We start from the raw sequence: 23,309 nt of genomic DNA on the forward strand, positions 1-23,309 counted from the left end.
TCCTTCAACCCATTACCAATTAAAAATCTGTCGAACTCCTCCTTAAATCTACTCACTGTCCCAGCATCCACCGCACTTTGGGGTAGCGAATTCCACAGATTCACAACCCTTTGGGAGAAGTCTCTCAACTCTGTTTTAAATTTGCTACCCCTTATCTTAAGACTATGACCTTTTGTCCTAGAATGCCCCATAAGAGGAAGCATCACTCCATGTCTACTTTATCCATACCTTTTATCATCTTCTATAACTCAATTTGATCTCCCCTCATTCTTCTAAATTCCAGAGAGTATAGGCCTAATAATTCAGAATTTTCCATTTTTGACACTAAGTGCAGGGGTGGGCAGCTCTTCCGATGCTTCTTGTGGTGCTTTTCCCGCCTGAATGGCAGGATCCAGTGCCAGATTCTGCCCTTGGAACTTCATTAATTATACACAGGCGAGTTCCCCTCCAAGTCTCCTGGTGGACTGACAGTTAATTTGTCTGCCCACCACCACCTGGTGGGTTCGAAGGTCCCGCCGCCATATTGAAACACCAGCCCGGCACACTCATATCACTCTCTCCAGCCCAGCTGGCTTCACCTGACTGAGCAGGATGTCAGCAACCCAGAGAGACAAGGCTAGCAGCTTCAAGACGAAGTCTGTTCCACTTCAATCATCCTCCTGCCAGGCTGATCACTTGAGGCCCCTGTGCCCCAGTTGGACCTCTACCCATCACATCTGGAGTCTTTATGCACCCCCTTCCTGTAAACAATTTGGTATCATTTGGCCCCCTTGTTTGGGAGCTTTCAATGCGGCCTTGTGGAGGCCCGACTCGCCTCCCCTTGGTCTTCCTTCTGCCTTCCATTGTTCGTATTCTTCTTTATCTCCTTGCCCCTTTTCCTGCCATTGAGCCGTTGCCCTCTCCCCCGCCTCCCCCACACACTCTTTGCACAGCCCTTGCCCCCGCCTCAGCTTGGACAGGCCATTTGCATCTGTCACTCACTCCAGCAGCATCAGAGAATCCCAGCCGCGGATGATGTCAGAGTATTTTGGCCCTACTTCACCCTGATATCTGCGCTCGAAACCTCCCGCGTGGTTGGCAATCTCCAGTGCCGCTGCAGTGAGCGGACTTTTGGCTGAGCGGCAAATTCTCCGCTCTGGCTGGCATTGGGGCGGGTAGGCACGAGATCGGAGAATCCTGCCCCTGATCACTTCCAACCTGGCTGGAACTTTTCAGTGACTATCAATAATCACACTCAAATCCTTCTTGTGTTCTTTACTTGCAGGTGAACATTACCATTTCGATATGCAGCAGTGTGCATTTATACTCATAATGAGAAGCAAAATCCATTTATCTATTCAGTTACTTGATTGTTCCAGATTTCTTGAATGCAGCCCCTGTCCCCTTTACTTGTCAGCTGTCTATGTTGCTTGGGATCATCAGCAGATGCAAAAGGTTCTTTAAGCTGTTTGTGGGAGCAATAGAGGAAATTAGCCACTGTTCTTACTCAGCGCCACCCCCCTCCGCATCCCCCCCGCCTCCGCATCCCCCCATCCGCTGCCCCTGTTTCCACCAGCGTAGCATTTTCCAGTCAGCCCCACCTTCTTCGCCAAACCAGCTTTCAATTCAGCAAGATAATTTACGATTAATTCCTTAAGAGACGTACTTGAGACATCTTATCAAATGTCTTCTGAAAATCCAATTATGTCCTTTGGCTATTCTTCCTGCAGTGATTTAATTGTACCTTCAAGAAAAGAAATCAAAACTGTAATTAAAAAACTACAAATTCAGGAGCGCAGGATGCGATGCGATGTTACAATACCATTATCCCTGATTGTTACATTGTGCCTTTCACTGGATTAATATGTAGAGTGGATTGCAAGATACTTTGCTATGAAGTTTCATACTTGACACTTAATATATATCAGGAACAAAGCACTAAAGGAAACATCTCACTTAAATCAAAATCCTTAAACGCTTTGAATTTAAACATAGAAACATAGAAGATAGGAGCAGAAGGAGGCCATTCGGCCCTTCGAGCCTGCTCCACCATGCATCACCATCATGGCTGATCGTCCAACTCAATAGCCTAATCCTATGTTCACCCCATAACCTTTGATCCTGTTCGCCCCAAGTGCTACATTCAAACATTCATACCTTCATACAACAAACTTCTTTAAACTAAGATTCCTTTATTCTTTTGTATGGCTTTCGGAACAGCAACTGTTCTCCCAGTTCTAATGCCAAGTTCCCTAAAAAGCCCAATGCCCCGTTGGAGGGCAAGTGTGACTCCAGGATGTCACCCTCAATTTTGAGTCAGGAAGAGATATTCTGATGTGCTCCACAGTTTGCTCAGAGTTCCGCAGTCGCAGCCAGGCAAGGTTTTGAGGTGCCGTTTGTACATCAGGTGGCCACATCAGCTAATGTCCAGTCCCTATTCTGTTGAGGGATCTGCACAGGCTTCAGGGGAGGATGAAGCCTGGTTGTTGACATGTTGGATTGGAGACAGTGTTTGGAATCTTCCTGTCCCACCACCAGCAGGGAGTTTGGTGGACAGGGGGATGTTAACTTGGCGTGAGTTACCCAATGGTGGGAAAAAAATTTGGCAAACTATGTCCTTGATACTTTAAAGGTGAGTCGGGTTTCCCAGCGAACAATGTTGGGAAGCCCTTTTGCATGCATTCGCATGTCATGCATTCTTATTAAAAGGCCACCTCACCAGAATTAAGTTCCCCGCCAGCAAGAAATTAGCAAGTTCACTGTTACAACTGTACAAAGGTGGCGTGAACCTCGTGGCATAGAATTCTTCCACGATTGATGGTGAGTTTCTGCTGCATTGTCATAGAATCCCTACAGTGCAGAAGGAGGCCATTTGGCCCATCGGGTCTGCACCGACGGCAACCCCACCTAGGACCTATTTGCGCAACCCCACCTATTTACCCTGACATTGAAGGGCAATTTAGCATGGGCGATCTGCACATCTTTGGAGTGTGGGAGGAAACCGCAGCACCCGGAGGAAACCCTTGCAGACACCTGGAGAATGTACAAACTCCACACAGATACCCGAGGCCGGAATTGAACCTGGGTCCCTGGTGCTGTGAGGCAGCAGTGCTAGCCACTGTGCCACTGTGTCGTCTTTGAGGAGTGTCTGTTAATGCCAGCCTATGTTGAGACCGGATGGTTACAGTGTAAGTTGTGTGGAGAGAGACCAAGGAAGGGAAAAAGGGCGGAATTTTCCTATCCCGCCTGCCACAGGAATCATAGCGGGCGTGACAGGACTATGCAAAGGTCCATTGACCTCAGGCGGGATTCTCCCACCTTGAGGCGAGCGCGGCTGGAAAATCCTGCCCAAAGGATTAGCACAGAAGGGTGGAGCAGTGCCAGGGCAAAGGTGCGCGGGATATGCAGGCTATCCGGGTGCCCTTTAAATATGGCCTGGACCTTTGACCTCATGAGGTAATGGTGAGGATGGTAACATTTTGCCCCCACTCCCCCTCACCACGCTGCACCACGAGAATCGACAAGCTCTTCGCGGATGTATATTTAATGAGCTGAATAGTGCAAGATCGCGCCCGTTTCCACGGAAACCACTTCCACTTGCCCACCTGCCACCAAACTTGGACTCCAGAACGGAAGATTCCACCCAATTTGGAAAGATGTTTTCTGCCCAAACTCTCCTCAGATTTCATTAGTATTATGCAACTGGAGATATTTGACACGTGGCCAGAATGGGTTTCGTAGAATCATGTGGTGGGTTGGGGGCTCTGGATGGTCTCTATGGATGGAGAGTTCCAAGATGCTGCTGGTATAAATCATTTCTCTGCATGTCATTATGTCCTGTGTGAATGGAGGAAGGGGTGATATCTGAAGAGCCTGGTAAACATTGAACTGGAGTCGATCTCAGAGATTATCCTCCTTACAGAGTGGCAGCAATACGAAGGACTGCAGATTTTACACCCACAGAGTGAGCCAGTGAGCTTGCAGGTGATGTTCACTTGTGTCTTGGTATTTTCATTAATCTTTCGGAGGCAGTGATGGTAACTTGGGGAGCAGTTAAGGTCGGTTACATGTTGGGCCTCGGGGGCTTGGGGAGTCCTATTGGAAGTTGGGCGTGTGAAGGAGCCCCGTGGTGGGGTGGGGGGAACGGTCTGGAATGCGCTGCCTGGGAGGGTAGTGGAAGCAGGATGCCTCACATCCTTTAAAAAGCACCTGGATGAGCACTTGGCACACCATAACATTCAAGGCCATGGGCCAAGTGCTGGCAAGTGGGATTTGGTGGGCAGTTCAGGGCCTTTCATGTGTCGGTGCAGACTCGATAGGCTGAAGGGTCTCTTCTATACCGTAGTGATTTTATGAGTGGTTTGGTGACATGGATCAGTACAATAGTTACCCACAAGCAGTTTTAATTGTTTCTTCTCTGGATAACTATAGATGTAACTCTGTTGGGGGGCCTGTCTGAAATTTGCAATTCAAGTCTCATTTTTGGATGGTTTCCAATACAGGGCAATCGTCCATCGGAAGTTTGAACTTCCTGGGAATTGCCATACATTTCATACCTGGGATCATCCTGGGTGATAGGGGTGGGTGAGGGGTTCGGGTGGACAGGGGGGGAAGGGAGAGGATTCCCAGCTTATCTTTAGTGTAACTCCGCCCCCCCCACCCCTTACACTGCCCAGGAGCTCGGAAGTTACGGCCCATTAGCTTTTGTTTCTCTTGCATTTTATTTTTAATCTCTTTTAAAATCATCTTTTCTCTTTCATCCATTGTTCACACTTTGTGCTGGAACCTTTGTTGGACTCAGCATTTAAAATGAGCACTGCCTATGACAGATGTTCCTTTGATTTGTTGTGCTGTTTACTAAGTCATCAGGGGAAAGAACAGTTTATGTACTTAAGCCCTGCCCACAGCTTTCAAATGTAATTCAAAGGCACCACAGCTTCCAACATCCCCTCTCATTGATGCTTTCCCAGAATGAAGAGCTATTTGATTTTTAGGAGTTCTTAGAATGTCACGTTATATTTAATCTATGGCAGCGAGAGCTTACTATTGTCGTTCCAATCTCTTCACAAGATCAATGCAGAGGAGATTGCCCACTTGGCCCACTTTTACTCATCTGTCCAGGAAAACTGCCAGTTCCCCCTTCGCGCAGACTCTGAAACGATTCCAAGATTCTTTTTTGTCCTTTTAACACCATACTAGCCCTTTGCCAGTTTGAACCTTTGTCCCAGATATGTACAAAAATACCCCTACCTTTTTACAGCTATGGAAACGTTTATCCTGAGAGTTGACCTTAAAGTTTCCAAATGGTCTATTTTTGTGCGGCTTGATGTGAGGTGGAAAAGGTGGCATCATTTGAAGTAATTTTCACTGCAGAACAGTTCAGTAGGAATCCAGGAGCTTTGCCCAGACTGTTTTCTTAATAAGTTAATCTGCCCCCGCCAGCCATTCATTTACAAAATAAATGAAACTCTTTGAAAAGAAACGTTGTGGTTGATTATTCTGTTTCCTTTAAGATTTTATTTAAATTGTAAGCAGTTCTCATGCAAACATCCAACCACAAGGAAGACATCAGATTATTCAACTTTAAAGCTATAACGCTCAATCGTTAGAATCTTGGTTCGTCGATACAACATTTTATCTTTCCAAACAGTGTTTTTATTAACCAACTGAATGAAGAAAGTGAAACTCTTTGGAGTACAATTAGCCACTGTACTACTACCTGTGACACATAGGGTGGAAATGACTGGGAGTGCTGTTAGCTTATGAATACTTAATACAATCATCAAATGCCTCTTCCTGCTATTTTAATTGTGGTACTAAGTAAATTTAAACAAAATGGTTAGCATGTCCATTAAAATAACAGGGAGAGAAATTTGATTCGCACACGCACATTTTTAGAATAACATTTCTTGCACTCATTTTTAATGTTGCAGGATGACATTGATAGATATAAATTTCAGTGTATTTTATGTCAGATTCAGAAAAGAAATCACCGAGACACTTTGCAGTGTTTGAAATTCATTCTTGAACACACACAATTGTGGCACATGCAGACTAAAATTCTTTTTGTCGACTAAACTTTCACGTTGACAGAAATTATAAAAAAAATGGTGTTGTGCGCAGTTTTGAAAATGTATTCTTGGTCTTGCTGACCTTACAATCAGAAGCTCATATTTGTTTCAAAATAAAGGAGTAAAATAAATTGTGGACCACTAACTAACTGTTCAAACATAACAAATACCAAGGGATAGGCGCTCACAGCACAGAGGAAGCCATTTTATTTATTAGTGTCACAAGTAGACTTACATTAACACTGCAATGAAGTTACTGTGAAAATCCACGAGTTCGGGTACACTGAGAAGAATTTAGCATGGCCAACGCACCTAACCAGCACGTCCTTGGACTGTGGGAGGAAACCGGAGCACCCGGAGGAAACCCACGCAGACACGGGAGGAGAATGTGCAGACTTCACACAGACAGTGACCCAAGCCGGAAATCGAACCCGGGTCCCTGGTGCTGTGAGGCAGCAGCGCTAACCACTGTGCCGCCCCTTTTTGACCACCTTTAACAGTAAGGAGTACTTTGTCATCATTACAAAGCATTACATTACAATAAATGCTGGCCAACCAGCGATGCCCATGTCCCACGAATGAATAACAAAAAACCAGACAACCACCATTCTAGACAGAGAAAGAAAATGCTATGAAGTTTGAAAATCACTCCAATAAAAGAGTACAGATAAACCACTAGAAATAATAGGCTCAGTTTCAGGAGGAACCTTGTCCCATTATCTTAAGTCTCTGTAAACACCATTGTATATTTAGCTTGTGTGTAATAGGAATTGCCGATCACTTTAGAAAAAAATGTACCCTGGTGAACTGCAGGCACCTGCTTGCTGTAGTCCTTTGATGCCTGCTCCTTTCCTTTCACAATGCATTTTTCAGCCATTACAATAGGAAATACGATCAGACAGTGGTAATCAGCTTTTCATATTTGTATAGAATGTAAAACAAAACCCGCCCAAAACAAAAAACAGCAGGACACACAAAAGGAACTGACCCCGTATGCAACCAGCAGCTAAACAATGTTCTAAACTTCACCTATAATTACCAGAGCTACAGATTCAGGCATTCGAGTGTACAACAGGAAAATTGCTTCCCCCAGTTCTGCCTTCCAAATGAACACTTTGGAATATTCTAATGTCTTTTGAAACTCCAGACGGATCGTGGAAGAAACTGGAGCCACCATAAAAGACACACTCATGGGTGCTTATGGAACAATTACTCATTAACAGAAATGACCTGATAGACACTGGATAAGTTATGTCCCAGTGACCAATTAAACAATGGCGCAGTGGTTAGCACTGCTGCCCCTCAGCGCCAGGGACCTGGGTTCGATGCCGGCCTTGGGTGACTGTCTCTGCGGGGTTTGCACCTTGTCCTCCTGTCTGTGCGGGTTTCCTCCGGGTGCTCTGGTTTCCTCCCACAGTCCAAGGATGTGTAGGTTAGATTGATTAGCCACGCTAAATTGTCCCTTAATATCAGGGGATTAGCAGGATAAATACGTGGGGTTACGGGGATAGGGCCTGGATGGGATTGTTGTTGGTGCAGACTTGATGGGCCAAATGGCCTCCTCCTGCACTGTAGAGATTCTATGATTCAATGATGTGCATAGGTGAGTTGGTCATGGCAAATTGTCCCTTAGTGCCCAAGATGTGTAGGTTAAATGGATTGGTTATAGTAAATGTGTGTGGTTATGGGGTCAGGGCGGGGGAAGAGTGCCTGAATATGGTGCAGACTCAATGGGCTGAATGACCTCCTTCTGCACTGTAGGGATTCTGTTAATAAATGAAATTTCTATGAAATGGAAAGGGAGTTGTCTTCCGGCAGGTGATCCAGGTTCCAAAAACCAAGTGATTGATAGCAACAAAATGCCTCTTCCTTTTTGGATGCTGTACCTCACCTCCCAATGGATTGGATCAGTTTGGACAGGTTCAGATGCCAACGCCTTTACCAGTAGCCCCTACTGCACCAGTCGTTGGTGTGATTTGGAAAGGGTTGTTGAGCATGAACTTCAGTAGGGGAATAATGTTTTTTATATCATTAATGATGTTGCATTAAAGTCACCCACATGTAGAGAACCTAAAACATCTGGCACATATTCTGCTCCACAAAATTGAGCAATTTTAACTCACTTGTAGTTAAAAAATAAAAGCCAATTGAAAAGATCAAAGGCGAGTATATCAAAGCAAATTCTCCAATTCTAAAGGAGGCTGTAACCTAATTTTGCACACCCTTAGCCACAGGCACTTAAGAAGAATAAACAGTGCCACATCTAAAAATCAAACTGCAGATCAGAAGACTTATAAGATCCGCGACTCAACGGCATGCAAATAAATAGCTTGCTTTTTTGCATATGTGCAAATAATGTGTGTCTGTCAGGTAATATATATACACCATTCCAGCAGATGAGTTGCTAATTTAGGGAAAAGAAAATGGACTGAAGAGTGAGCTGGATAAAGGCAGGCATGTGTCAAGTGCAGTTAAGGCATAACGCTGAGACCTTCCTCAGCTAATAATTATGCGTGTATGTGGCGATCGTACATGTGACTTTTTAAGGCAGATAATTAGACAATAATTGAATAAGTCAAAAAACTATCCCCACCAGATTTGCTAACTAAACCATTCAGAGTTGGATTAGTTTGATGAATATCAGGCACGGTTTATCACTGGTATTTTTCCTATTGTACGATCTGAGGGCATCTCAAGCCTAAGATTGTGTCCTTTTTTTTTATTTCTACGGACGAAACCCAGCGAATCTTAATCACCTCTGTTCCCCACTGAAGCATGTCATCATTAACACTAGGGCACTGACTGTCCCATTCAGGATGATTACTCTCCACTGCTCCGACAGACTGGGATTCAATGAGGACTCCGCTAACACAGTTTAGGCAGCCGCATGCTTCTTACGATCAGGCCCCGGCATGTTGGAGCCAGCTGGCAAATTGTCAAGCTGAATTTGGGCGCGATGCCAGTGCTCAATGCACCGTGCCAACATTGCCTGTCTTTCTGTCTATCATCGAGCTGACTTCACGAGGTGGTGTGTCTGAGGAGTTAAGGGCATTGTGTTGATCCCTTAACCCTTTGATAACCAAGACCAGAAGAGCCAGACCTATCCAAAAAAGCATCTATGAAATAGGGGATTAAAATAAATTTATAACTTTTTAAGCAACATATAAGTAAACTCTGTCGAATTTTTAGTTTGATTGGTTCTATGTAAGCAACTTGTAAAATATATGGCTTGTTTCCTCTATCTTAAATAAGCTGTGACAGTATACTGGAGCACAAATAAAGAACAATATAGAGCTGTTGCGACCCTTTATCCAAGTTTAAATGCGTAAGGTTTTATAATGGACTGGCAACTCAATAGCAAAGATATTAGTACACCTATCTCCTTGAGTCTCAGACCACTTGTTACTTCAGCAACCTACCATTTTTTGGGAGGGAGTCTTTTGATTTTCAGCTGAGCCCAACAATAAAGTTCTGAAGAAGAGCCATATTGGACTAGTAACGTTAACTCTGTTTCTCTCTCCACTGTTGCTATCAGACCAGCTGAGGTTTTTTTCCAGTACATTCTGTATTTATTTCAGAGATAGCACACTTCACTAAAGCAAGACCTCTTCTTCTTAGTGAAGTGGAATTGACTTATCCAACCGCATTGCAAGATTGGTGATGATAGTTGAGGTACACAATGCCATACAAGTCTCAAGTGAGAGGAACATGTCTGTTGATAATGGGGTCAGTGGGCAGTTTGGATTCCACTCCTGATGTTTTCACTCAGTCACTTTAATCTTGCACTCACTTTTTTCATACTGGAGCTCTTACTATTAGCACTGCAGTAATAGGACCACATTTTATTTCAGACAACATCATTACTTTTGAATATGAAGTCATCCAATGTGATTATTGTGAACCAATATATCTGCCTTAGGTTTGGAAGAAGGCCTTTAATCTCAAGGCTTGCAGAAATCTGGCAGCATCATCCATGGTATAGATATTGGTAGATCATTGGACCACCAAACAGTCAGATTAATAATGTTAAATATTCTTTATTCATTCCTGGGATGCGGGTGTCGCTGGCTGGGCCAACATTTGTTATCCATTCCTGAGGGCTTTTAAGAGTCAACCACATTGCTGTGGATCTGAGTCACATGTAGGTTAGACCAGGTAAGGATGGCAGATTTCCTTCCCTAAAGGACACTAATGAACAAGATGAGTTTTACGACAACCAACAATTGTTTCATGGTCATCAATAGACCTCTAATTCCAGATTCTTATTGAATTCAAATTCCACCATCTCAAAGAAGATCAAAGAAACCCTACAGTGCAGAAGGAGGCCATTCGGCCCATCGAGTCTGCACCGACCACAATCCCACCCAGGCCCTACCCCCACATATTTACCCGCTAATCCCTCTAACCTATGCATCCCAGGACTCTAAGGGGCAATTTTTTTTTTTATCTTGGCCAATCAACCTAACCCGCACATCTTTGGACTGTGGGAGGAAACCGGAGCACCCGGAGGAAATCCACGCAGACACGAGGAGAATGTGCAAACTCCACACAGCCAGTGACCTGAGCCGGGAATCGAACCCGGGACCCTGGAGCTGTGAAGCAGTAGTGCTAACCACTGTGCTACCGTGCCGCCCATCTGCCATGGTGGGATTCGAACCCGGGTCCCCAGAGCATTACACTGGGTCTCTGGACTACAAGTCCAGTGACAATACCACTACACCACTGCTTCCCCTATGTATGTTGAATTAACTGAGAATTGTGTTGGTTCAGTAAAAGATAAGAATCAAGATATGATACCCAAATAACATGCCTTCTGTATACAGTGTGTGCTCTTAGGCTGGGATTTTCCAGTCCTGGGACCCGCCCCGGGGGATGCAGCAGGCTAATGGTAGTCCATTGACTTCCAGCGGGACTGGAAAATGCCGGCGGCAGACAGGGCTGAATGATCCTGGCCTTGGTTAAAAGTGATGGCCGAAGCCCAGAGTCCAATGGGCCAGTACCTTCTGGTCATGGGTCAACGATAAGAAAATCTGGACCTACTGTATGTTCCTGCATTTTGATATCAAGAAACAGAGTTTGATCCATTTTCAAGAGGCCTGTCATTATTTATGCTGAGCATTCTTGTCTCCTCCGGTAACAAAAGGGGTTAAACAGGCCAACAGTGTAAAGACATTTCAGACCAGTGAGATATCTTGACTGTTCTTATTATATTAGTAACCTAGTGATTGAATGACATTGCAAACATGAGTCTAACGCTGGAGCAATCCTGTGGATTGAATCTAATAACAGTGCATTCTAACTCAGGCTTTGAGGTTTCTCTATCGCGCTTACATTAATCTTTACAACATCACGACACATGTTTGGTCAGGGAAGCATTCAGAAGATTAAACTGGAGGAATAGAAAATACTTCACTGCGCAAATTTAATTTAGCTTTGTTAAAAATGTTTGTGGTTTTTAAATTTTTGATATATAATTGGATCATTTTTGCAATGGACATATTGATAGTGCAATAAGCAAACTGCACGCTCCTCTCACTTTTTAAACAACCATCCCCATTGGTTTGTCCAATTTGACAGAGTGGAGAGAAGATAGGGAAGTGATGTTATTTTATGGGAATACAGTGGGCTGTACATTTGCCAGTTTATACCTGACCTCAGAACGCTTTGAGCCAGGCACAAAATGACTCAGTGCATTGAAGGGACTGAACAGTGCCAAAGAACAAATAAAGCAATGTTAGACAAGTCAATATTTAGCAATACGAACAGTTAGATAACTCCCTGGTAGTAACTTCTTCTCTGAATCCCTAATGCATACACAACCCTTGCCTTGCTGATAGTGCAGGAATTGATAAGTACTCTTCAGCTTAAGCTTTCAAAGTACATTAACTCTTCGGTGGCACAGTGGTTAGCACTGCTGCCTCACAGCGCCAGGGACCCGGGTTCGATTCCCGGCTTGGGTCACTGTCTGTGTGGATCTGCACGTCCTCCTCGTGTCTGCGTGGGTTTTCTCCAGGTGCTCCAGTTACCTCCCACAATCCAAAAGACGTGCTGGTTAGGTGCATTAGCCATGCTAAAATTCTCAGTGTACCTGAACAGTGCCACAGGAGTGTGGCGACTCGGGGATTTTCACAGTAACTTCATCGCAGTGTTAATGTAAGCCTACTCGTGACACTAATAAATAAACTTTAAACTTCAGGATGGGATCTCAGTAGAGGAAATTTTTAGCAGTTGAAGGAATATCAGGTTAAATGTCAAAACGTTAGGTTTTTACAAAGAAATTTGGACATTTTAGAAGATTTATCTATGAAAAATGACTGCAAGCAATGCATTTTTCTGAAACTTAGCACTACCTGCACACATTTCTCAAAAGTCTGAGGAATATGCTTTCTTACTGACTGGCAAAAGCTCAAAATTATAATCTTGGCTTGTTTCACTGTACACATTTAATAGTTTATTGCAGTTTTCCACGAACCTGTATCTGAGTCAGATTATACTGTGACTATAACTTGGGAGGAATGACTATGTGTCAGCCTAGCTAAGGACCATTCCATCGTGATCAAAAACAAATATTTTTAATGATGGAAATCTTGGGGCTCTTATTCCTTTGGGATGGATTTATTTATGATAGAGAAAAATTTTGTCCCACAACATTATCACCAAAATTTTGATCTATTGAAGTCGATACAATTCTTTGCACAGCTTCCTCATCACACTCTCCCTCACCCTGAATCCCAAGCTGCTTCGCTAAGGAACTCCTCATTGTTTCTAAGCTACACCAGAAACAGAAAGCCCATTCTTCACTTATCATCTTCAACTGTACCTCATTTCAAATTTATCCTTTTACTGCTAAAGTTTATAAACATGGGCGCCCTAGTTCAATGCTCACTTCCACCTCAGCTCTCTGTTCCAATCCCTTCAATCGGGCCCACACATTGCAGACAACACCAAGGCTACTCTGGTCGAATTCACAAATGATATCCTTTGTGACCATGGCTATTATCAGTCTCTTTCTTCTTCAGTCTATCCACATCATGTCGCGGTGACATAAGGAAAACAAACACCAAACCAAGGGAAGGAAAATAATCGGCAGTAGAGAATGTTTACAATCTTACTGTCTGGATCTCGCTCTCCATCTGTCTCTCTACAAATTTCACCAACTTTAAAAAACTCTCCTTAAAACTGAGCACTTGGATAAGAGCCTTAATGCCCACAAAGGCTTAGCATTTCTTTCTCCGTGAAACATCTTGGGCTAACTTTCTATGCTAAAGGTGCTGCATAAATGAAATTTATTGTAGTCTGGTGAATACAACAAGTAGAAGCCACTCGAATACCATTTATAGAATCATAGAATGCAGAGGGAGGCCATTCGGCCCATGGAGTCTGCACCGACAACAATCCCAGCCAGGCCCTATCCCCTAGCACCACATATTTACTCTCCTAATCTCCCTGATACTACGGGACAATTTAGCATGGCCAATCCACCTAAGCCGCACATCTTTGGAGTGTGGGAGGGAACCGGAGCACCCGGAGGAAACCTATGCAGACATGGGGAGAATGTGCAAACTCCGCACAGACAGTGACCCAAAGCTGGAATCGAGCCCGGGTCCCTGGCGCTGTGAGGCAGCAGTGCTAACCACTGTGCCACTGTGCCGCCACTTATGATCCTTGATACACCAAATCCCCATGTTTGAAACACATTCCTTCAAATGTATTGCAGTGGTCAGCAACGCAATGGAACTAATAAATGATCCTTTTTTTCCCTAACTCTTGCCATGGCAAATTCAGTTCACACCTTGCTTGACCTTAAGGCTGATAGGGATGGGAAACAAATACTGGTCACATCTCATGAAAGAATTTTTAAAAAATTGATAAAGAAAAGTTCACGGATTTATATGAAATTACTTCATCCACTTTAACAACCCACTTTAACACCGACATATTTGTTACTAATATACGGCATAATTTAAAGTCATTAGCAGCTTTCAGATTTCGAGGATGACAAAGCTCCGTCAGCACAGTAGTTAGCACTGCTGCCTCAAAGCGCCAGGGATGTGAGTTCAATTCCCGGCTCGGGTCACTGTCTGTGTGAAGTTTGCACATTCTCCCCGTGTCTACGAGGGTTTCCTCTGGGTGCTCCGGTTTCTTCCCACAGTCCAAAGATGTGTGGGTTAGGTTGCTTGGCCGTGGTAAAATTGCCCCTTAGTGACAGGGGGATTTGCAGGGTAAATACATGGATTATGGGATTGGGCCTGGGTGGGATTGTTGTCTTGATGGGCCGAATGGACTTCTTCTGCTGTGTAGAGATTCTATGATCATGGTCAAACCAATTAGAAGACTATCTTTCTGAATCAGGGTCGGCAAGGTGTCTGCATAACACTTTAAAAGCGTATGAAGGAAGGCAATGGCCGAATGGTATTATTGCTACATTATTAATCCAGAAGCTCAGCTAATGTTCTGGGGAACCAGGTTACAATGATGGAATTTGAATTCAATAAAAAAAATCTGGAATTAAGAATCTGATGACCATGAAACCATTGCTGATTTTCGGAAAAACCCAATCTGGTTCACGAATGTCCTTTAGGAAAGGAAATCTGCCAACCTTACCTGGTCTGGCCTACATGTAACTCCAGAGCCACAGCAATGTGGTTGACTCTCAACTGCCCTCCAAGGGCAACTAGAAATTAACAATAAAAGTTGCCACTCAAGTGGATAGAGCTGTGAAGAAGGCCTATAGTGTGTTAGCTTTTATTAACAGGGGGTTGGAGTTTAAGAGCCGTGGGGTTATGCTGCAACTGTACAGGACCTTGGTGAGACCACATTTGGAATATTGTGTGCAGTTCTGGTCACCTCACTATAAGAAGGATGTGGAAGCGCTGGAAAGAGTGCAGAGGAGATTTACCAGGATGCTGCCTGGTTTGGAGGGTAGGTCTTATGAGGAAAGGTTGAGGGAGCTAGGGCTGTTCTCTCTGGAGCGGAGGAGGCTGAGGGGAGACTTAATAGAGGTTTATAAAATGATGAAGGGGGTAGATAGAGTGAACGTTCAAAGACTATTTCCTCGGGTGGATGGAGCTATTACAAGGGGGCATAACTATAGGGTTCGTGGTGGGAGATATAGGAAGGATATCAGAGGTAGGTTCTTTACGCAGAGAGTGGTTGGGGTGTGGAATGGACTGCCTGCAGTGATAGTGGAGTCAGACACTTTAGGAACATTTAAGCGGTTATTGGATAGGCACATGGAGCACACCAGGATGATAGGGAGTGGGATAACTTGACCTTGGTTTCAGATAAAGCTCGGCACAACATCGTGGCCCGAAGGGCCTGTTCTGTGCTGTACTGTTCTATGTTCTATGTAATAAATGCTGGCCAGCCAATGACACCCATGTCCTGTGAATGAATAAAAACTCTAAAGATGATAAGGGCGTTCAGTAAGATGATTACGAACTTGAAGATGTTAGTGGTGAGATGATGAGCTCAAACTTCTGTTGAAGACACCCTACCAGATGGTCAATGGGATATCGCCCAAGAGAACCTGCTCAAAAAGAAAATGGGAAACTCCAAGTTAATAAAGATCCCACTTTATATTCATATATTTTATCTTCTAAAGTTAGTGAATGGAGGAAGATCTATATATCCTGTTTTTAATTCCCATTTTCCATGTACTTTCTCTTTCATTTCCTGCTCCCAACACACACATTATCCTTCACCCGGAAACCTATCGGTGTATCTCTTGTGATGCCTCATTAAGCTGGCATTACAAGAGTGGCACGCATCAATTCATTCTCTGATTCTGTTTCTTCCTCATCTATTGCGTGCTCAAGATGCTGTTAAGTGATATAACTTCACCTTGTTTGAAATGGGAATGTGTACGAAGGGATTAAGAGCAGTTTAATTTTAAAAGACTTCATCATTCAGAAACCTGCGAGTCGTGAGCTCGCTTCCCGATCAAAAGGCCCGTGTTAAGCCCCTGGACCGCTTGCTATTGGCTCATGATAGCAGGGCAAGGCATCTGCTGGGGGCGGGTGGGGGACGGCGGGGGAGAGGAGTGGAGGGGGACTGGTGTTATCTCTCTCCTGCAGCCGCACATGTCAGCTTGGACCATCATAGGATGGTATCAACAGCAGCTTTTGAAGAAGCCTTAAGCCTGACCTCTGCTGCCTTCCCAATGGAGATGGTTTGCAGGACAGAGGAGCTTTTTTAGGATAAGATTTGCAAAAAAACCAAGATCAATAAAAGGAGTGAAACAGCAACGTGTGATGGATGGTTGCTGGGGCATTTTGGTTTGGAAGTTGTTTAAATCTTTTGACTTGATTGTGAATAATGTCCATTGAAGGATCAGCTTTGAAAAGGTTAATAGCATTTTTCCCTGTTTTTCCATCTTGCCTAAAACCCCTTCATTGTGAGGAAACTATGAGGACCCGGGGTTAGATTTCATAATGTTCCCATCAGAATGCTCCTTGCTCGAGGAGAAGGGTTTTTTATTGATGTTGGGGTTGGCACCCTCACCTGGCATTCTTTCCTGCAGTTATATTAAATGACAACCTCCTTTTCGTCTTATAAATATTAAACTGCATGTTCTCTCTCCGTACTTCAAACTACCGTTCATGTGACTGAGAAACCCACTTTAAACTGCCAGCCAGATTAAACAAAGCCGACCATTTGTGTGTGGTTCAAATTAAAAGTTGATTGTGATTAAGGAGCCGTGTGTAACAGGTCAGAGTTAGCACACACTGAGGGCGTTCAAATTAAAGAGCATCCTATAGCAGTGATAGGCCACCCTTTAAGCCACTGAGCACCATGTAATTAGCATTTAAGATTACAGTCAATCTTGTGAAAGCAATGTTGCAAAGTCCACATTACAAGTAGCTAATTAAATTACAGCTGATTAGGAGATAGTTAAATAGAAATTTACCACTTGACAGATTCAAAAATATGTACAAAATTTGTGGTTTGTATACATCATTGCACTCTCCCAGTCAGTGAATGGAGGCTCAGAGAGTCATTGCAATCAGCTCTTGCAGTTGCAAACTGCTGAACTCTCCTCCATATTTTAATCTTTAATATTTTCCGATTCTTAGCTCCCGCCGCATTGTGTTCCACTCTCTCTTGACGAGAGCATGTTTTAATACTGTACTTTGCATTGCCAGTACTGCTATGTTACCTTGTCACTAGGAGGTGCTCATGGTTGCCTGCCATTGATACCTCCCCCATGTGGGGAATCGCCTGATGCTTGCTCCAGACTTTGCCTTGATGGCACAGTTGAGGTTGGCAACTTTCAGGTGTAGATCATTCAGCTTCTCGAGCCTGTTCCATCAGTTAGCCAAGGTTGTCAGCCACATTTTAACTCCCATTTCCTCGCCCTGGTTCCACGATTCTTAATACACGTCCTGCACCAAAATCCATCACTCAAGCTTTGCCTGGGGGAAAACCCACTAGGGGCGTTGATCCAAATTTTAATGCTCCAGCATTTTGCCATGCCGACCTGCTGGTAACAGAGAGCATGTACAAGATTCCTCCATTTTGAAGACCTCCAAATTAGGTGTAGCTATTCTTTATGGGAGGCTAATTTGAATGATTATTTTTTAAGCATGGCATTAATTTGTCCAGCCTTCCTGGGAGGTTAAATGCCCTTTTCAGTAAATTTGGATCAAATTTGTAAGCCCTGGATTGGAATCAATTCTTAATTTCCATCCAGAAATTATTGAGGACCTAGTTGAGGACAAGTGTGGAACCTGGCACCCGCGTAAAAATTGGATTCTTTTAGACTTATTCTTTCAATTTGAACATAGATTACCAGAAATTTCTGAGGGTTTTTTTAATATGGTATTTCCACATCTACACTTGGGGATTTGATAGGGCAGAACTACTATAAAAATACCTACAGTGATGGCTGAATTCAGAATGGTGCCAGAAGTTCTTCTGTGTGTACTGCTTGGCAAAACACACAGGAAATACAGTTAAGATCGGGGAGAAATGAAATTAAAAACAAGGTCTGTGGGTCAGGCAGTTTCTGGGTTGGTGGCTGACTCAGGATTTGTGGTTAGCAGCAGGGGACAGCTCTGAGTCTGTGGCGGTTGTCAGGAACAAACTGTGACCAAACGCCAGGATTACATTTACTAATTTCTCAGTGGACAGAGAGGGAGGAAGAGAGAGCGGCAGAGAAAAGGGGCAAGCAGTACAAGGGGGGTCGAAAGAACAATGGAAAGGAATGGAAGCAGCAAGTGCTGGAAGAGCACAGCAGGTCCGGCAGCAACTGGAGAGGGGGAAGCCGGGGACAGATTTTTCAGTTCTCCCACAACAACACCCCCCCTCCCCCCTCCCCCCCCCCCCCCCCCCCCCGCCGCGATGTGTTTTCCGACAATGGAGGCGTCTTGCCATTGGCCGCAGCGGGATCTTCCAGTCCCGCCAAAGTCAACGGTGTTTGATGTGGCTCTCCTGTCCATGGGTGCCCATCTTCAGTGGGACTGGAAGATCCTGCCCAAAGTTAACATTTCGAGTCCAATATGACCCTTCTTCAGATCGTGATCAAATTCCAACCTCCTGTTGAGGTTTTCCAGCACTTGCTGGGATTTTTTTTAAATCTCAGATGTCCATAATCTGCAGTATTTTACCTTTAGTTTATTCTAAGATTTGCTATTGATTGGCTAAGATGTGTCATACGAGGGGACACAAAATATAAATCCGCCTCTGTAGTGGCAAATTTACCGTTCTTCTAAATCGTTTCAGATTGCATGTGAAAATGTCAAGGATGTCTCCCTGTCTTCTGCTAAACTTTGTGGGTGTCTGTCCATGCAAAAAATTTAAAGGGACCACACACTGAAAAAGATATCCGTGCTCAACAGCTAAAGGGAACCCTTTCCACTAGCCTTGTTTGTGTCATGCCCGTATAAAGAAAGTCTTGGAGCAACTCATTTTCAAGCAAAATGATACAATTATCTGGGTCAAGCCAGATGTGTGGTCGCGGAACACAATCATTGACTACAACATGAGTTAGAGCTGATAATCTGAGATTGAGTGGCACACTCACTCCCTTCACGCAGTAGCAGCAATGTGTACCATCTATACGATGCACTGCAGGAACTCACTAAGGCTCCTTAGGCAGCACCTTCAAAACCAATGGCCATTACCATCTAGAAGGACAAAAGCAGCAGACACATGGGAACATGACCATCTTGAAGTGAACATAACCCTCCAAGTTACTCACCATCCTGACTTAGAAATATATCGCCACTTCTTCATTGTCGCAAAATCCTGAAACTCCCTCCCTAATGGTTGTACTTGCACCATAGGGACTGCAACAGTTGAAGAAGGCAGCTCACCACCACCTTCTCAAGGGCAATTAGAGATGGGCAATAAATGTTGGTCTAGCTAGCAACACCCACATCCCGTAAAAACTGAATGAAAAATTAATGTTTCCTTCATATCAAGTGAATATCTTACTGTTACGTATCTCACATATCTTGCTGTTACCATATCAAGTGGGTCAGGAAAAATGAATGTGAGAGCAAAGAGTTTAAGTCAGTGTAATATGACATGAATGAGATTGTCCGGGGGCCAAAGGGATCTTGAAGTATTTATACAAAAGATGAAAATTGGGGCTTTCCATTGTTCTGTCATGGTTGATCATGATCCTCTTTCAATATCACTATTTCCATGTTGGAAGGTCCCTGAAAGCAAAGAAGGATTCTGAGACCAAACCATTAGAGACAAACCCAACAGGCAAGGCTGGGAGAGAGTTTTTCCCATCTGCAGAATCATTTACTGACTCAAATTTGGCTTTGCAGAGGGTTTAAGGTTGCCCTTTGCCATTGCTGACCTCATGTACTTATACCAATATAGAACAAAGAACAAAGAAAATTACAGCACAGGAACAGGCCCTTCGGCCCTCCAAGCCTGCACCGACCATGCTGCCCGACTTAACTAAAACTCCCTACCCTTCCGGGGACCATATGCCTCTATTCCCATCCTATTCATGTACTTGTCAAGACGCCCCTTAAAAGTCACTACTGTATCCGCTTCCACTACCTCCCCCCGGCAACAAGTTCCAGGCACCAACTACTCTCTGTGTAAAAAATCTGCCTCATACATCTCCATTAAACCTTGTCTCTCGCATCTTAAACCTATGCCCCCTAGTAATTGACTCTTCCACCCTGGGAAAAAGCTTCTGATTATCCACTCTGTCCATGCCTCTCATAATCTTGTAGACTTCTATCAGGTCTCCCCTCAACCTCCATCACTCCAGTGGGAACAAACCAAGTTTCTCCAACCTCTCCTCATAGCTAATGCCCTCCATACCAGGCAACATCCTGGTAAATCTTTTCTGTACCTTCTCCAAAGACTCCACATCCTTCTGGTAGTGTGGCGACCAGAATTGAACACTATATTCCAAGTGCGGCCTAACTAAGGTTCTATAAAGCTGCAACATGACTTGCCAATTTTTAAACACAATACCCCGGCCAATGAAGGCAGGTGTACCATATGCCTTCTTGACTACCTTCTCCACCTGCACTGCCACTTTCAGTGACCTGTGTAGCTGTACACCCAGATCCCTTTGCCTATCAATACTCTTAAGGGTTCTGCCATTTATTGTATATTTTCTATCTGTATTAGACCTACCAAAATGCATTACCTTCTTTAATATAATTAAATAATTAATCAGCTTGTTATACTGTATATTACTCCGGCCTCAGGTCACTGTCTGTGTGGAGTTTGCACGTTCTCCGTGTCTGCGTGGGTTTCCTTTGGGTACTCCGGTTTCCTCCCACAGTCCAAAGATGTGTGGTTAGATGGATTGGCTATGCTAAATTGCCCCTTAGTGTCAGGGGATTAGCAGGGTAAATACGTGGGGTCTGGGAGATAGGACCTGGGTGGGATTGTTGTTGGTGCAGGCTCGATGGGCTGAATGGCCTCCTTCTGCACTGTAGGGATTCTATGATTTTACTCATGAAAATTTAGCCAGATGGATTAAAAAGTTGTTATTCTATGGCCTGCCGGGTAATTTTTTCAAAAGGATCTCCACGGTAGCACAGTGGTTCGGGCGGCACGGTAGCACAGTGGTTAGCACTGCTGCTTCACAGCTCCAGGGACCTGGGTTTGATTCCCGGCTTGGGTCACTGTCTGTGTGGAGTTTGCACATTCTCCTCGTGTCTGCGTGGGTTTCCTCCAGGTGCTCCTGTTTCCTCCCACAGTCCAAAGATGTGCGGGTTAGGTTGCTAAAAATTGCCCTTAGTGTCCTGAGATGCATAGGTGAGAGGGATTAGTTGGGTAAATATGTAGGGATATGGGAGTAGGGCCTGGGTGGGATTGTGGTCGGTGCAGACTCGATGGGCCGAATGGCCTCTTTCTGTACTATAGGGTTTCTATGATTCTATGATTCATTTGCCCTCAAACAGGCGGTTAAATAAAATATTGAAAATTCCCTAATTCTGAATTTAGGTGGAGATCTCTGAAAGAGCTGAAAGTGAGATTGTTTATATACCAAATATTAGGCGGATCATGCATCAAATATCAGTGTTTATTTCCCTTACCCAACTCAGGTTTTAAAAATCGCCAGTGAGCATTTAAGATGAGGGTATTGTAAACACTTGCAGTGGTGTGTTTGTACTGGCATGTGCAGAGTTTGTTTTCTGTTTTGTTTTGGAAGCAGTGTCCACATTAATAGCATCTGTATTTTGGAACCGTGGAACCATAGAAATTTACAGTACAGAAGAAGGATATTCGCCCCACTGTGTCTGTGCAGATTCTTTGCTAGAGCAACAGGAGACGGAGCCTCCCTGCAGTCCTGTGCCTTTCTCTGCTTCAACTGATTATCCTCTCCGGGAAGCAGTGGCCTCTGCCTCAGCCGTTTCCCGTGGCAGAGGGTTCCATGCTCTAACAGCTCATTGCGTAAAGATGTGGAAATCGCTCTTCCAGTTTCAGATTGCTTTGGTAAACTGCAGTATGTTTCCTGAGCCAGTCTTTCCTGCTGATGGGCTATTTGTGGAACGAGTCAAATAGATAATCTTCTCTTGCCCCCAGCCATCCAGTAGGAGGTGCCAGCACCTGTGGACTTGTAGGGGGGAATATTATCAGAAAATGGCAGCTTGCAGCTTCCAGCGGGAAAGCTGGTGTGAGATATTAATGCATTAAAATGAGCTTCTTAGGGTCCCGCAGCATGTTTCACACCACTCCACTCGCTGGGAACTTGGAAACTCGCCGGCGTGAATTGCGCTTTCCGGATTTTGAGCGCGTGTGGCCATTCCCGCAGAGGGAATGTCCGGACTCCAAATCACCCAGACTTCCACTTTCTGTTTCCTCCTCTCCCTGGCTGCTGATTACTTTGATTTGATTTATTATTATCACATTAGTATACAGTGAAAAGTATTGTGTCTTCCGTGCTATACAGACAAAGCATACTGTTCATAGAGAAGGAAAGAAGAGAGTGCATAATGTAGTGCTATAGTCATAGCTGGGGTGTAGAGAAAGATCAACTTAGTGCGAGGTAGGTCCATTCAAAAGTCTGATGGCAGCAGGGAAGAAGCTGTTCTTGAGTCGGTTGGTACGTGACCTCAGACTTTTGTATCTTTTTCCCGACGGAAGAAGGTGGAAGAGAGAATGTCCGGGATGTGTGGGGTCCTTAATTATACTGGCTGCTTTTCCGAGGCAGCGGGAAGTGTAACCAGAGTCAATGATTACCCCTCCCTTGCTAAAAACGAACTAAGATTACGGTGACACTGGTGCCCAGGTACAAGCTCAGAGGAAATGTTAACTTCATTTTCATGTTCAGTGCAGCCAATTTGTGCAGTAGAGGTTAATATTTTGGAAGAAAGAGAGTGGATAGGAGATTGATCAAAGTTAGAGTGAATGTTCAGCTGCCACCTCTTACTGACTGCCCAATCAGTCTGAACTGGCATTTGATGGAGACCAACACATAATGTGGAACTCACTCATGACATGGCAATTGTAAACAAGTAGCAATAAATAGGGCATAGATTTTCAGACACGTTCAAGTTCCCCGAGACTCACTGAACAACCCTCTTGTTTGTGACTGGTTCAGAACATGTTAATGATGTGAAAGCTGCACCTGGCTCGTCATGGCCGACCCAAACTGGAGCAATTTCCTGTACTGGTGCAGTCTGGTCTACAAAGGTCGGAACAGTGGGTGAGAGTTATCCCAGAGTACACCGTCCATGTCAGATGCTGTCAGAGCGCCGTGGTTTCAGAGCAGTTTGTGGGGACGCCAGCTGCAGTGAAACCGCATTAAAACTGACCTGGTTTCTCAAT

The 23,309-nt window shown here is 44.3% G+C and overlaps 1 protein-coding gene across 6 annotated transcripts in view; it reads left to right on the top strand.

Annotated features, from left to right (window-relative positions):
• bahcc1b (BAH domain and coiled-coil containing 1b) overlaps positions 1 to 23,309 on the top strand; it is a 267,650-nt gene that overhangs the window by 78,280 nt on the left and 166,061 nt on the right. The window lies entirely within an intron of this gene.

The sequence above is a fragment of the Mustelus asterias genome, chromosome 12 (assembly GCF_964213995.1).
Source record: "Mustelus asterias chromosome 12, sMusAst1.hap1.1, whole genome shotgun sequence".
Classification (NCBI taxonomy): Eukaryota; Metazoa; Chordata; class Chondrichthyes; order Carcharhiniformes; family Triakidae; genus Mustelus; species Mustelus asterias.